This window comes from Neovison vison, chromosome 6, assembly GCF_020171115.1.
Source record: "Neovison vison isolate M4711 chromosome 6, ASM_NN_V1, whole genome shotgun sequence".
NCBI classification, from domain to species: Eukaryota; Metazoa; Chordata; class Mammalia; order Carnivora; family Mustelidae; genus Neogale; species Neogale vison.
In genome coordinates, this window is record NC_058096.1 from 55,043,231 (window position 1) to 55,057,487 (window position 14,257).

At 36.3% G+C, this 14,257-nt stretch overlaps 1 protein-coding gene across 11 annotated transcripts in view; it reads left to right on the forward strand.

Annotated features, from left to right (window-relative positions):
• Window positions 1-14,257, forward strand: part of BBX (BBX high mobility group box domain containing) — a 278,723-nt gene that overhangs the window by 106,889 nt on the left and 157,577 nt on the right. For all 11 annotated transcript variants that reach the window (XM_044251313.1, XM_044251314.1, XM_044251312.1 and 8 more), the window contains one exon: window positions 4,264-4,337. The gene's annotated coding sequence lies outside the window, so the exon portion shown is untranslated. The remainder of the gene's footprint in view (window positions 1-4,263; window positions 4,338-14,257) is intronic.

A 14,257-nucleotide genomic window follows, 5' to 3' on the forward strand; every position in this document is an offset into this window, starting at 1 on the left:
GGTTTAAGCCTCAAGTATAAAGATTTTAACAAAAGTGTTGGCAATATAATGTATGAGTAAAGACAGCACTTGTTAAAAAGCATATATATGTGTGTGTGTATGTATAGGTGTGTATCTGTGTAAGTATGCATCTGTCTGCAGTTGTCTTTGTTCATATGAAGAAATTATACTTCAGGAAGTGATTTAACTGGAGATCAGACTATCGGTTTCTTATTTCTTGGAAGAGCATCCTTTGGCCTGTGGTATGGGACACAGTGACCTGAGGTATGGAATTCATTGTCCCAAATTGCAAAACAGCTGGTATGCCTTTTCAGTACTGTACTATTGAATAATGTGCCTGCTGCCTCTGTTGGGGAGATCAAAGGGGTAGGCAGTGTAGTGGGTGGGTGGAAGACCTTGGGCACACACAGGACAGGGAAGGCTTTCGTTACATCCATGAGAATTTTTTAGACTACATGTATGCTTTATCCCGTAGAAGAGTTTGCATTTAAGTTTTATTTGTAAGCGTGTAGTATATAAAAGCATGACTTGAGGAAAATATAAAAATAGTACTCATGTAAAAAAGTAGTTGTAAGGCAGGAAAAATCTTTTAAGAAAGCTGCATCATCAAGTAAGGGGATTGGAGTATGTCTTGCTGGGAAAATGGAGGAAACCAGTGAAATATATAGCACATGAGTGGGTATTAAGGCTGTTTTTTGTGACCTGGACTTGTTTTGGCTTTTGGAGGTTGTGCTGACTCTGAGATTAGAAATGCAGTCTCTTTCAAAGTACAAACATGGAAAATAATAATTTTCAAATGTGCTTTCTTGGGTTCTCCATTTTGTTTTCTTGGGGTGTCAGACCATGAGTATTCTGTTTTCAGGAGGATGAGGAAAAATCCATTTCCTTTTCTAGCTGTTTGGCTGTTTTTGTTATGGTTTCTGGTGCCATAAATGGAGAGGCATCTGTACCAGGCATTGTATCATGCCTAACAATTTTTTTTTTCATTTGAATGTAATTGTTCCTTAGCAAATAATTGCAGTCCAGAATGACTTTTATTGAGCTTGATTGAATTAAGGTTATGTATGAAAATGAGTTAGTTAAAGCTTAATCTATTACCCAGAGAATTGATGAAAACATCAGAAAAGCAGTCATTCTTGGGGATTAAGTATCTTTCCATGTAAGTGGGCAGCATGGTTGCCTTGGAGTCCCTTCTGCACTGACAGGGTAGTAATGACATCAGGGTGCAAAGCACACAGCGTTGGCCTAGAAGGGGAGTTTTCCATGATGTGCCTTTGAATGTTATACTGTAAATTAACACTAATTGGGAGTCTGTCTCATTGTAAGAAGTGGCACCTCACCTTTTTTAGTATAATAGGCTTTTTGAAACATAACACCCCAAGGGGCACTGTGTAAGCTGTGCCAGAAACCCAGTTGCTTTGGGATCTTTCTGGGATTGTTTAGGCTTGATCTTTAAGACAAGTTTTTCACATGCCAAGTCAGATGCCCAATTTGGGGTAAGAAGTGAAGTTTCTCAGAGGGAATCCTGAGCTGTGCCTGATCAATCCTGCTAGGTATGCGTCCTCTGGGGGAGGCAGTGTCCTGAGAGCTAAGGATGAGAGTGAGGGTTGAGAGGAATCCAGAGTGGGACCCAGGGAACACAGGCCTCCGTGGGCTGAGGTGAAAATCTGGCCAGGCGCTGGTGGGAGTGCACACCCCAGCCGCCAGTCTGCAGGGTTGTGTTCAGGCTTGAGGCATTTTCCCCTCCTCGCCCCGTCCCCACGACTGTCTGACACTCCCACAGCCGCCCATTTACAGCACATCGCAACACCTTGTGAATTATTTCTATCTTAAATGCAGAGCAGCTTATGCTGAAACTGCTTTTCTGAAGCTACTCATGTGGGCATTTGTAAGAGCCAGATACAATCTGGAGTCTCTGAGGTTGGCGCTCAGGGAACTCAAAGGGAGTCTGTCTCATGCGGTATCTTCAGACTTGAAACTGACCTTTACTCTGTGGTGGAGTCCCTGGCTTCTCTCTCATAGTCAGTGAAGTCCAGCAAGATTTCTTTGTACCCTGAGTTTTAAAACCTCTCTTGGCCACAGCATACACAGCGTTAGTCAGCCTCCTTCCTCTCTCTCCTGACTTATCCAGAGATAGCTGTGTCACAGCTATTTCATTTCTGAAATTCATTTCATTCAGCTGTTCATTTCTGAATTATAATCAAAATAAGGTGTAGTTATGGTCCATTTTTAGATAGATAGATTATATATTATATAATGACATATGTATATATATTATATACTGATTATATACCCAAAGATTAGTGAGAACTTACTTTTTGAGCTCCTAAAAGAAGTGATGCATATAGGATATATTAGCATACTTCATTTTTCAGATAGCATGTGCTTACTTTTTAAGCTAAAAAGTAAAGGAATCTTGAAACCAGAATAAGAATTAAATCCATACTCTCAGTTAATGGTGGACCCTCCTTTCCCAATTTTGGCACTATAATTTTTTTTTTCATTTATACCAATTTACTTCCTGACAGTTTTTTATAGTTATTTATTCGTGATTTTTACTCATTTATTTTACAGTGTTTCTTTTCCTTTTTTCCTTTACAGTGTTTATTTTAATGGTTTTCTTTTTTCTATACTGGCTTTCATAGGTTTATATGAAGAAGATTATGTGATTAAATATATGAGATAGTATATTTTTTGAAACAGTATTTTTAATCATGTTAGTTGCCTATTTTGTGATAATTAAGAATAGACTTTTACACCACTACTTGGATTTCAGAATTGTACCCTTCCTTAGTTAAGAACATGGTCATTTAGGGACTCCTGGGTGGCTCAGTGGGTTTAGCCTCTGCCTTCGGCTCAGGTCATGATCTCAGGGTCCTAGGATCGAGACTCTTACTTGGCTCCCTGCTCAGCAGAGAGCCAGCTTTCCCTTCTATCTCTGCCTGCCGCTCTGCTTACTTGTGATCTCTTGTCTGTCAAATAAATAAACAAACAAACAAACAAATAAATAAATAAAATCTTAAAAAAATAAATAAATAAAAGAACACAGTCATTTAATTTGAAAGTACTCATATGTGTCTTTTGTAGTTTGCTTCAAAGACCTGGATTTATTTTTTCACTGGTGCTCTTATTTAAAAAATATGGATGAATGAGTAGTATCTTGTATGAAGCCACATGAGACCATTTAATATTTTATTCATTGTTTCTAGCTATTGTTTTCTTCAGTTGCATTGGGTGGCAATTGAATCGTCCAAGTATAGATAGGATTACTAAGAGGAGTCATTACACATTTTTGATATTTAATGTAAGTTCTTCCATATCATAGTGGCTGATTAGGGAAAAAATTTCAGTTATGCCATAAGATGATTAATAATATTGATAGAGCTGTAAGTCAGTAAGTGCTATCCAGTGTCTAGAGTGTGTTATATCCTGCTGATCGTAAAGAAATACCATAATTTGCAGTGGGGTGGGAAATTGTCTCTCTTGGTTGAGTGTGAAGTTAGTATTAACCATTGAAGCATCCTAGAAACTAAACAGTTGCATTTCTCATAGCAACTGAAATAACTTAATTCTTGAAAGTGATGCAATTTAGGTGTATGTCTGTATCTGCAGTATTATTAATGTAAAATGTTCCATTTAATTTTTGTGGACAAACTTTTGCTGATTTGGATGCTCTTTCCTATATTTATTTCATCACTTTCAGCTAGAATGTAATTTTTTGGGTAACATTTGTCCCTGAGGATGTCTCCTGCTACTCCTCACTTTAAAAAACAAAACAAACAAAAAAACTATATTGCTTCACACATTATTTGTAAAACATATAAAAAATTAATGTTGAGATATTAGTATCCTAACTATAGCTTATCTGGTTGTGTTGGTCCAGTCATGTAAAATAACTTGAATCTAGTTAGGATGTCAGTTTAACATCCTGATTTTCCACAGAATTTGCCGGTAATTCTGTACTTGATTTTTGCTAAAAACATGAGAAATGATTTCCTGTAAATCTTGGTATCTGTAACTTTAATCCCAGAATTCCCATTGAATAATTTTAGTGACTTTTTGTAAAATTAAAGTTGACAACACTTCAGGCTGCTTTTTCTAAAGCATTTAGCATAGGGATTTTTATTAATTTGCCCGATTTTGATTGTTTGGCTCTTACTCATTGTGTGGGGGGGGTAATTTTGCAAAAGGACAAAAGTTTGTTTTTGTTGGAAAGTCCTTCATGGCTCACCATTTAACCACTTTGCTATGGGTCTTTCACAGAATCCTGCTGCATCACAGAAGCTGGAAATTCTGATGTTCCATTAAAATCACAATGGAAAGTCTTGACTTGACCGGTAAGAGCAGCACTGCAGGTGCATTTTCCTTCCCTAGAGGCAGGGAAGCAAGTCAACCCTGTGGGAACCCTGTGTTATCTAGAGCTGCTCTCAGCTTTTCCCCATCAGATGCATTCACCTTCCATGTTGATTAGGAAAGTGTGATAATTTTGTGTGGTTGTTTTTGTTTTGTTTTGTTTGTGAATTACTCTTTTTTTTTTAAAGTGACGTTTCACTCTCCATTATCAAGTAAGTTAAATTTTCCTTTAAAATCATGAATTTAAAAAAATTAACAATTTCAAAACTCGGATTTGTTTCTCCACAGTAATGTGCTGTTGGGGAAAAGTCAATTTATTCAAGTCTTGAATACGTAGAGGTTTCATACCTAAGTAAATACTAAATCAGTCTATCCCCCATAAGCTATTGTTGCTTGTACTGCCTTTGGCTTTAACTGAAAAATGAACCTGTATCAAAGCATTATGGAATGTTTTTTAATCTACTAAAAATAATAGAGGCAGGTATAACAGTATTGTGAAACTGAAAACCACACAGTGAAGAAAAAGTTGAGGTTGTAAAGTATATACGTGTCAAATTATATCAGACTCTGAAACTCACAAATGCTGTAACTCTGTCCTCTTCTACATAAGTTGTTTTTAAAGCTATTTCTTTAGGAGAAAAGTTCTTTATGGTTTTAAGATATGGCAATAGTATTTTCAGATTAATTTTAATAATGGTTACTTAAATGGAGAGTTGTCTCAGTCTGGGAATAAAATGTGTGATTGCTTTACTGATGTCTGAACACTTGGTGGTGAACTTATGATTTAAAGACAGGAATTTGATGCAAATGAAAATGAACAAATACAGTAAATATTTTTTAGTTGCAGTTTTCAGGACATGAACTTACTCTCTGAGTAATTGAAAATTAATCTTAAATCTTTCCTGTTTTTAAGTATTTTGATTTGTTAGCTTTTCAGATCTCTCTAGAGTACCTGTGGCTACCTTCATGTTTTAGTAAGTAGATGACTGAATGTTGCTTTTATCGTGCAAGTATAAATATAAGGGCTCTGAGCCATTCTTTTAAAAGTCATTGTCTAAGATTATGCGTATATTATAAAATATGTCTGATTTAGCTTGATGTATATTTACTAGGATATTTAAACACGAAAAAATCTTAATGCCAGTGAGAAGATTGGTATTTAGTTATAATTTTTTCACCTTTCTCTGCTATCCTTTAAGGCACAATTAAGTTTCAAATACGAATTCTGAATTTAAGAGTGCCAGTTAACATACAGTTGATTTTGGTTTTACTGGGTCAGCAGACTAGACTGTAGAATATTTGAATACTGATACTGAGATTTTATATAGGTTCTTAATTGTTTATCCAGAAGGGAGTCGAATGTCGTGAGGTTTAAAGAAAATTAAATTTGTGGCAGTATTTTAAATTTGTTGAATAAGAATACATCTATAGAAAGTAAAACTGGACACTTTATCTGCTAAGAAAACTGAATTGTTAATCAGAATTAGTGTAGCAGTCTTTCCTTAAGTAGCCATCTGATCTATGATTTCTGAATGTTAATCAAATTATTTCAATAAAATATTTTTATTGACTATAAGAAATCGACACATTCATATTGCTGATAAAATTTAAGAAGCTTAGGATGACACTATATACTTCTAGCTCACATTTACGGTCATCATAAAAACAGTATTAACTAAGAAATACAAAAGATGCCATGTGAAACCAGGAAGCAAATCCTGAAAGATGTTACATGAAAAAGGATGCCGGGGCCCAATAAATCTAGGAAATATGGTGTATCACTCAGCTTAGGCAGAGTTATGTTTCATTATCCAAAGAGTCCCCAAATCTTAGTGGTTTATAACAGTAAAAATTATTCCTCACACTTGTTCATCTTGGTAAATATACTGCCATTGCCCTCAACATCCTCTTTGTTCCTGGACCAAAGCTAAAGCAGCAGCCTCTCTGGGGTGCATACTCTTATTAAGGCAGAAGGAAAAAAGGAATGATGGTAGAAATGTGACTCCTAAAATTGTTGGTTGGAAGTAGCACATGTAACTACCTCTCATTTCACTAGCCGAACCATGTCACATGGTCAGTCCCTGTGTCACGGGGGAGGAGTGGCCTTTTAAGAGGCAATAGGGTAGGGAAAGTCTGATTGGGAGGCGTAGTGCATGCTTTAGCGATAATATCTGAATTCTATCTATGGCTCTTCTAGAGAGACAGGTACATGTGGTATATTAACCTTCCAAGAAGTCCATTCATTCTTTCCACTGAATCTCTTCAACGTTTAAATTATTTGGCTATGAATCCTTTCATTTTTGTTACACAGAACTCAGTGAGCTATGAGGCCCTATCTGTGACAAATTTTAAGGACTGAGGAATTCATACAATTCAAGAGTTTCTTGATGATTCAAATGTTAGAACTTTTCCCGTCACGGAATAAAGGGTTCTAGTATATATAATAGACCTACATTATTGTGTTATAAATAGCTGTGGTTTTTTGGTTTTTTGTTTGTTTTTGTTTTTGTTTTGGAGAGAGGGGTAGGAGGGCAGAGGGAGAGAGAGAAAATCTTAAGCAGGTTCCCATCCCCAGTGCAACATAGGGCTTGATGTCATGACTCTGAGATCATGACCAGAGCCCAAATCAAGAGTTGGTGGCTTAACCATCTGAGCCACCCACGTGTCCCATTGTGTTATAAATAGTTTAAAAATGAATGAAAATATCTGTAGCCTGGATCCTTTGCAGTTTGCAGAGTTAGAGAAGGGAAATACTGATCCTTAAGTTAATTACCTATCAGTGTGTAGGACGTTACAGAACTTTGGTAATTATTATCTAATTTGACGTAAGAGAAGGACGAGAAAATAGGTTCCTTTCTGTTTCCAGTGGTAATACAATAAATTTACCAGGCAGTAGTAGCCAAATGCCTTTACTTATGATCAGTTTTAAGAACCATCCTAGAGAGAAAGAATGCAGACACTGTAGAAAGGTTAACATTTGTATTCTAGGAGTTTTCTAAGGTGCTCCAGCTGAGATCATAACCATTATATAGGAGCAGTGCATCACTGTCTCTGTAGTCTTCTGGCAAATGAGTAGGCACACACAACTCCTCAGATAATACTGGTTTGAGTAATCCCACAGGTATTATAATATACTGCTACCAGACCTGTGGAGTAAGATGATTTAAAAATGTAGGAGTAGCTAAATGATGCTATGTTTCATAGTTTGTAGTTCCTTAAGACTGGGGGACTTCAGAGAAACGTTGGCATAAATCCTACTTCTAGAGCTTTTTAACTGAAAGAATTTAGGCGATTATTTAACCTCTGAAACTTTGTTTTCTCATCTTAGTACAGGGTAATGATCTCTACCTCCTAGGACTAAGAATTTGTTGAGTGCCTAATGCAGACCTGGCACATAGGGAGCAGTCAAGAAATTGTACTAAAAAAACAAAGCTGTGGTCAGAGGTCAGGAATCTTGAACACAGCATAAAATACCATCCCTTTACCTCAGACTATATGTATGTGTAAGATGAGTTTGTGTATTTATATGTAAACACAGACACACACCTCTAAGGGTTTTAAAATATTGCCCTGAATGCATAAGAATCTGGGTATTCTTCTACATTTCTTCTGAAAATATAGAGTGTCTTCATTCTTAACACTGAGAGAAAGGGTCGATCCAGCAGAAATATTAGCCACCCTATGATTTAATGATTCACTTCTTGCCACTGAAAATATAGACGTTTAAGGACAGTGTGACAACCAGTAGATGGGTGCCCTTCACTCTGAATATTAATATGGTTAGTATCAAATCAAATTTGATAAAGGCTTGATGCAAGGTACAAGAACTGGAGACCATGCCACTGAAGCTTTCTTTACTGTGTAGAGCAAATGCTATTTGGTTTCAAAAGAATCAGCATTTCTATCTCACAATTTTTAGTTACTGTTTTGCAATGAGGGTTGAGTTATTTAGACTCCCTCAAGCCCTTCTCTGTTGACTTTTTGTTCCTTATACTCTCAGAATCAGGCATAACATAGTATCTCTTACAATTCAAAGCTGTATGCCGTTTGTAAAATGATAGTTACATTTGTTTAATTTAGAAAAACGTAAAATAATTTGGGGGAGTAAATTATTCTTCAAATTATTTCATATTTTTCTCTTTATAAATGGATCATCTTTGTTACCAACAGTTGGATTATCAGTAGCGTAAAACTACCTAAAACATCTAAACTCTACAGTTTTAGAGACAAGATAGTCTGCTGGAGCTGCCATAACAAAATGCCACAAATGGGGCGGCTCCAACAACACGTATTTATTTTCTCACCGTTCTGGGAGTAAAATCCATGATCAGGGTGTAGGCAAATTCTGTTTCTGGTGAGGTCTCCCTTCCTGGCTTGTAGACAGCCACCTTCTTGCTGTTTGCTCTATAGCGTTTTCTCTATGTGTATGTGGAGAGAGGGAGCTCTGGTGTCTCTTCTGTTCTGGAAAGGACACCAGTTCTGTTGGAGAATGTTCCCACCTATGAGCTCGCTTAACCTCTATCTACTTTTAGGGCCTGTCTCCCAAGTACATTGCCGTTTAGGGCTTCAACATATGAATATGAGGGCAACTAATTCAGTTCATAATGGAAGTAGTTTTGTTTTGTTTTGTTTTTGTACCAAAGAGTGAAGTTAAAGTTACAGAAAAGAAATACTTTCTGTGACTGTATAAACAAGGAAACCTCATTTATTACAGTCTAAAATTCTAAAAATATTATTGGATCTTTGAGGTGGGAGGCATTTCAAATGACTGAATTCATATTTCATCCACTCTGAAGTCACTGTGCATGGAAATGAGTTTCATACAAGTGACAGAATGAAGTCTAAGAACTGATAATCAGTGATTTGTATAATGGAGGAATTACATCATTGAAAATTGCTTTCCGGGGCGCCTGGGTGGCTCAGTGGGTTAAAGCCTCTCTGCCTTCAGCTCAGGTCATGATCCCAGGATCCTGGGATCGAGCCCTGCATCAGGCTCTCTGCTCAGCAGGGAGCCTGCTTCCTCCTCTCTCTCTCTCTCTCTCTCTCTCTCTCTCTCGCTCTCTCTGCCTGCCTCTCTGCCTACTTGTGATCTCTGTCTGCCAAATAAATAAATAAAATCTTAAAAAAAAAAAAGAAAATTGCTTTCCATATGTATTTGTTGGTTCTAGGAATATAATGTATTTGAAAATTAGGTTGAAGAATAATTAAATTACTCTTTCGGATTATATCTCTTTCTGTTTACTATAATCAAGCCAATTCACATTTTGTAGGGTGACTTTCTTTTACTTTATTAATCAGTTGTGAATTCAAACAGGAAAATGGCATATGGAGTTGTCTCTTGAACAAGGCCAGTGTTAGGAGCAACACTTCTTGCACAGTTGAAAATCTGTGTGTAACTTTTTTTTTTTTTTTAAAGATTTTATTTATTTGTCAGAGAGAGAGAGGGAGAGAGAGCGAGCACAGGCAGACAGAATGGCAGGCAGAAGCAGAGGGAGAAGCAGGCTCCCTGCCGAGCAAGGAGCCGGATGTGGGACTCGATCCCAGGACGCTGGGATCATGACCTGAGCCGAAGGCAGCTGCTTAACCAACTGAGCCACCCAGGCGTCCCTGTGTGTAACTTTTGACTCCACAAAAACTTGATTAGTGACAGACCAGTGTTGACTAGAAGCTTTACCTGTAACATAAAGTTGGCTATCACAAATTTTGTGTGTTCTATGTATTCTATACTGTATTTATATAAAATAAGCAAGGGAGAGGAAAACGTTATTGAAATCATTAGGAAGAGAAAATAACATTTACAGTACTGTATTACAGTACTGTATTTATACAAAAACAAAATCCATGTATATGACGTGGGCATGAACAGTTCAAATCCATATTGTTCAAAGATCAGCTGTACTTAAAATTTTGGTAAACCGTAAGAAAAGATTCTGTGTTTGTAATAATGCCAACAGAAGTCACAGAGTCCCATATGTGTTATATGTACCTGGTTATTGTCCTGCCTCCCTCACTCCCTTCTTTATCCCTTTTTTCCTTCCTCTTCCTTTCCCTTCTTTCCTCTGATACCAGCTTATAAGTTAGGTAATGGTTGCTGCAATTACTCAAATAATAGTCCAAATACAGCTCACTGACCATCTGTGTAGTACTTCTTTCTACTTTGCAGTAGCATACTTTTCTAGTAGTAAGTCAGTTGGTGGATGTTGAGGATTAGTGACAGGTAAATAGTACATTTACTTGTTGGATATTGACATAGGCTCAACTTAACTTTCTTAGTTTTATCTTTTTGTGTAAGTGAACCTATTTTGTCAGTTGAATGTTTTTAGTTTCTGACGATTTGATACCTATCTAAAACAAAAGATAGAATCAAAAAGAAAGAAAACTTTGGAGACTTTAAAACACCTTTGTGTAAAAATAATGTTAAGTAGATTTGTAAAACTTACACCTCACCTTGTGTGTTTACAGGTTATTAAAGGATAAGCTTTTAAGTAGCGATCTGATTTTGTGGATGTTAGTTTAATCAACTGAAAGGTATTTTAACTCTTAGCTACTCTTGATTTCAGTTTCACTGTAAAAGTATTTACAAGAATGACACAAACTCGAAAGCTTTGTACATAATAAATTTCAACAGTGTATTTCTTCTGCACAGAGGAATCAGTTTCCTGATTACGATGTTTTCTAGTTAAGGACAGCATAAATAAACTCAGGCGTGACTTCACTTCATGCATTAGTATTTCCCTGAAACAATGGATAAATTAAGTATTTTTATACTGACATTGGTATTCTCTTTGATCTCTGTTATAGAGAAGTGCATTTCTCCAGGAAAATAAGTGGATCTAATGGTGCCAAATTTCTCAAAAGATAGCTCTCAGAATTTCTTTACAGTTTAGTATAAAATATATATTGCATTTACTGGATATTCTGTACATACACGTGTAAGTATAAATAGTAAGTATGTATGAGTATATGCATGTAGTTATTCGGAGAGCTAAAGGACTTAATTTTATACTAGAGAGTCTGTTTTGTTGATGGCTGCATCCCCAAAACCTAGAAACAGTCTCTGGCACATGGAAGTTGCTTAGGAAACATTTGGTAATTTAGTAGTACCAGTGTTCTTGTTTTGTTGATCTTGTATGCCATTAAACTTGCCATTAATAAGCATCTCCTGGTCTACCTGCAGATAATTATTTTTCCCAGTCTCAATTGAGGGAGAGAAGCCGTTCTTCAAAAATAAAAGTCTCTCTGTGCTTTTAGGTTGGTAGTTAATCCCATAATCAATAAGTGTTGAAGGGCTGAAGAACTTAAAATGAGTAGCAAAAAACTTCTGGGTGCCTATTGACTCATTTATAGTGTGCATTGAGTCATCAAGAGTTCCTTAAGACCTTGGCCAAGGACTTCTCTAACAGTCAGTGAGTGCCCCTATGAGTGGAGTGCATGTGACTGTCCTGAGATTTAGGGTAGGCAGATTGGTTCAGCTGGGCTTAAAGAGATGCTACCTGGTCCCTGGATTCAGTTAATGTGTACCAAAAAGGTAGGCTGAAGTCCACATTTAGGTGTTTTATTCTTGCGGGGGTGGGGAGTGGTGGTGGTGGTAGTAATTTTAGGGCATTTCTCTATTTGAATTAATTTGTGAAGATGTGGATAAGAATATTGTGTTTTGGTTTTATTTAGACTTTCACAAATCGGTTAGTTTAGTTTGCCAGTTACTCTGCCTCTTCCTTGGTTATATTATTATTCTTAAAAAGCAGTTGAATTCTGTAACTATTTCAGTGTTCCTTCACCTTTACTCTAAGACCATTTATTACCAAAGGTCTCTCCATGACACAAAGTGTTCCACTCCAGGTGATGTTTTTAGGCACTGAGCATTATCGTTAGGCTCTTACAGAACACAAGTTTCTTGAGAGAGCCAGCCAGATGGGAAGGAACTGGCTTCTGAACAAGGCTTACATAATAAAAAGCTACCATTTATCTGATGAACACTGTCCTAAACACTTTGAGTTCTGCCACACTAATTCCAGTGACAGTGAATTGCCAGGTTAGAGGCACCGAGACCTGCAGAATGGGAGGTGTGTCCACGTGCAGGGTAGCGTTTGCCCTGGTTTTCGTCCATCCATATCATGGCACCACCTGGATGGACACAGAATGACACTCGGAACCGCACCCTTCCTATAGTTTGAATACCTGCTGTGTTTTCAGCATTGTTAGTTACTAGTTCTTGATAACTAGGTCCATTCTAATATAAAAGAGATGACAGGGAAGTTTGAAATCAGTAGCTGCAGACAATCTCCAATGGTTTTTGTTCTGTTTGATGAAGCAGATGGCCCGTCTTTCATTTGGTAAAGTGAACACTTAAAAGGAATGATAGTTTTCAGGTTTGCAAGTTTTGTTGTATCTGTTAAAGTGGTGGGTTTTGCTGTTCTTTATTATTCACGGAGAGGTGTCACTTTTTTAGAGAACATAAGATAAATCTCTCTAATAAGGCTCTTCTAATATATCTTGTTGATGGGAAAGGTGTCCCAGTTTTATCTCTCTTTATGAGTTTTAATCATCATAGTCATAGGATTTTCTACGGATTATTTCTATTATAATAAAATATTTCACACATTTGAGTTTATGATGTGTCTAGGAAAAAGTATTCTAGAAGTTTTACTTCATATTGCTTATAAACATTCTTATTCTTGCCTCTAGATGACTGTTGCTTCCTGGAGATTAATATGAATAGGCAAACACTTAAAGGTTTGCTTATAGAGGATGGATTTAAATGTGTCACTTTTGTTTGAGCTGTAGCTTGATGTTTTAAGAATGTGGTCTATGGGGTGAGCTGGACTCAAGGCTAAATCTGACTCGGCTTTTAATTGTGATGGCTTCTATTGTGATTGCAATGTTGGAAAGTTACCTAGATGTATCTGTGAAATGGGGCGAACACTGATCATTGAAGGCTACAGTGAGGATTAAAAGTGATGAAGGGGGCAGTGCCAGCCCGGCTCTTGGCAGGCACTGTGAAGAAAATGTGTTTGTTTGCAGAAGGGACAGTAAGCCAAAAGCGGACTTGGACTTTTTTGCTTCTTAATTGTTCCTTGAAATTGAATTTCGGGAATTTTTTTGGTCTCCATTCACAACAAGAGAAATACCCAGCTTCAACATGCATGTCTTTATTATATCAGAAGTCTTTATTGAATATAGGATGGACTTGCTTTAAATCATTAGGAAAGAACAAGGTTTGCTCTTTACATTGTTAGATACTTTAAAATATCTTCTACACAATCATATGTGATAGAAGTTTGATTTTTATACTTCCCCCAATTAATTTTGCAGTTTTATTAAAGCCCAATCAAAGCTGAAACTTACGGAAGTATTAAGAGATAAGTTATCTGTCATTTGGAGGATTATAGTTATTTTAGGACTATTATCACTTTATACTCTCGGTATTAACAAAATTACTACCTCAAACAAATAAATTATGTAAGCATAATAGTAAATTTTTATAATTTACATAATTTTCTTCCTAGACTGTAATTATCTTAACAAAGCAAGGAAATGTATTTATTGTGAATTCTTAATGACTTTTAAAGTATGAGAGCCTTTTTCATAAATTATCTTAACCTGATAAAAAATTTAAAATTTTTAGTTAAATGGTTAATTCAGTCATGAGCTGACTCTGCTAGTTTATTCATAAGTTAGAAAAGCAAAATTTCTCTTCATTTTTAGATCACTGACTTAGCATTTCACAATTGCTCTAAGAGAAGAAAATATTTTTCTACATCTTGATAATTTTTATGCACATGAGCATGAACTCATATAACTTGGTCTTTTATCTAATATCAGTAGGTATATTAATTTTGAATATGACTATAACATATATTAACTTTGAATATCTCTAATTAATATATCTAAACTTGTTTTGAGG